The sequence below is a fragment of the Chionomys nivalis genome, chromosome 6 (genome assembly GCF_950005125.1).
Source record: "Chionomys nivalis chromosome 6, mChiNiv1.1, whole genome shotgun sequence".
Classification (NCBI taxonomy): domain Eukaryota; kingdom Metazoa; phylum Chordata; class Mammalia; order Rodentia; family Cricetidae; genus Chionomys; species Chionomys nivalis.
In genome coordinates this window covers 60,091,560-60,094,035 of record NC_080091.1, presented here as the reverse complement: position 1 = coordinate 60,094,035, position 2,476 = coordinate 60,091,560, and the positions used below count along the sequence as shown (strand labels likewise).

Here is a 2,476-nt window from a genome sequence, read left to right as displayed (position 1 = left end):
GTTTATGTCTTTTTCTCTAACTCACTGCATTTTATAGGGCTTATTTATAGAAGCAGAGGTGAGTCACTGATGATCACAGGTACACGGACACTTAAACAGTGGTTACACCATTGAAGAAATGACTTTATTTTTCCCATAAAAATTGCCTTCTTATAAAACTGTAAGGGAAGGTCGAGTCTTATACTAAGTCCTGGTAAGATCTAGTTCATGTAGACATAATTTATATAATATTATGACTTCAATAGCCACATTTTACCCCAAAATAAATCATCCACTATCCCCTTCCTGACTTTTTACATCCTCTATTCCACTTCTTTACCTTAATCTTTCCTGACAATGAGAGGATCTGGTATGCATTCAGCAGTCACTTATTTTTTCCTTCCACATTACATTTCTCTGTAATTATCAGTCTATATATGATGCATAAAAGATAGTCAATAAATGAATTAATTAACTGACAGTATAAACTGAAATTTTGCAAAATTTTTTAATGGTAATTTCTAAAAGGTTTTTTTTTAACAGTCTATCACAATTTTCTTAGACCTATACATAAAGGTAAAACCAAGTTCTTTGAGATAGATTTAGCCATACTACCTACATACATCACTGATTCCAACTCTTCTTTCTCCTTTCTCTCTGAGACCTCAACCACTCCTCCTTCTGTCGTTTCTTCTTTCTATGCACACAAGATCTTACTTTGAAACACACATTGGATAAGAAGACATATATTGTTTTTTGTTGTTGATGTTGTTTAGTCTTGCTTTTTGTTTTTAATTGAAATTTAATTATCTCACTTAAAGAAAGATAAAGCGAGTATAGAAGAAAGAAAGGTAGCCCCAAGATGTACAGATTGCTTTTAAATAGGAAGTTAACATTATTTTTTAAATAATAGCTCTAAATTGGTAATGGTTTTATCTTAATAATTAAAATATAGTTGAACTGATAAGACCAAAATACTTTGGAATAAGCAAGGTTTATGAGAGATGAATTCTAAATGTATGGGCATCTGTCATTCTATATTAAAAGATAGAAGGAAATATATATATATATATGTATATATATATTTTAATCAAAAGAGAACATGAATTATCTCATGATTGTTAAAATATAATTCACATGTATAATTAAGTTTTAAAAGACATTATGTTATGATAAAGGTTATTCACCTAACATCAGATTCATCAAATCATTTATAGAAATATTAATGAAAATAAAAGGAAAAATGGACAGTGAATCCAAAATAGTAGTATATTTCATAATTTTTTTAAAAAATGGAACCTCATCCAGGCAGTTCAACAAAAAATAGGAACTGAAGAACATAAGATAATAGATCAATACACTTGTTTTTATTTGTTACTGATTTTTTGATCAAATTATTTATTTATGGCTCAAGGTCATATTTAATATTAAAATCTTCTTTCAAGTGCTAGGATTGTTGATGTCTAGCACTATGTTTTGCAGGATCAACTGGAAAGAGCAAGTATATTAATAATAATATCACAGAAGATACTAAAGTGTCTTATGCACACAGGGAAATTTTCTAAAGCAAATCACATATCACATCATGGAAATTCTTTTTTTTTTTTTTTTTTTTTTTGGTTTTTCGAGACAGGGTTTCTCTGTAGCTTTGGTGCCCGTCCCGGAACTAGCTCTTGTAGACCAGGCTGGCCTCGAACTCACAGAGATCCGCCTGCCTTTGCCTCCCGAGTGCTGGGATTAAAGGCGTGAGCCAGGAAATTCTTTTAATAAATGGACAAAGTACTGAAATCATTTTAATTTTTTAAAACAAATTTAATTTTTAGGAGGGTGAGATGAAACTCTACTCAGAATCCATAGGCTATCTAGAATTATTGAACGTGGTTCCATAATGCAAGCTTTAAAATCTAAATTTTCCAATAAAAAATAGAAAAATACTGAAAATTATCTTGAGACATGAATACAAGGAATCTATGGAATAATCAACGATACAAAAATAACAATCAGAGTCAAATAGCATATGTGTTAGAAATTGTTTTCTTTTTCTTTTTTTCTAAATTCTTTTTCAAGCCTACAGCACCCGGTATTCCCAGGCAGTCTCCCACCCAAGTACTAACCAGGCCCGACCCTGCTTAACTTCTGAGATGGGAGGAGATCGAGCAAGTTCAGGGATGTATGGCTGTTGATGGAAATAGCAAATTAGAAGCACTTTATTTTATAGTTCCTATATTTTTATTAATTATTACTTTGATATGATGAATTTCAGGTGTGTTATATTTTAGTAAGCAACTGTACTTGAGTTTCCAACAGTTTTAAGCAGACAACTTCAAGTATAATTTATTGTAAGGAACATTAAATAATTGTTGCCACATATTTAGTGCACCTCTCTTACCAGTCATGTAGATTTGAGGCAATACACTTGTGCTTAAATTGCATGACTTTAAGATATAATGAATGCATATTCTTTTTAAACCAGAAATTTAATACAATCACATATTGA

General features: G+C 30.7%; 1 pseudogene; it reads right to left on the bottom strand.

Moving 5' to 3' along the window:
* Positions 1 to 2,044: 2,044 nt before the first annotated feature.
* LOC130876627 (5S ribosomal RNA) lies at positions 2,045 to 2,163 on the bottom strand (annotated as a pseudogene).
* Between the last annotated feature and the right edge of the window lie 313 nt (positions 2,164 to 2,476).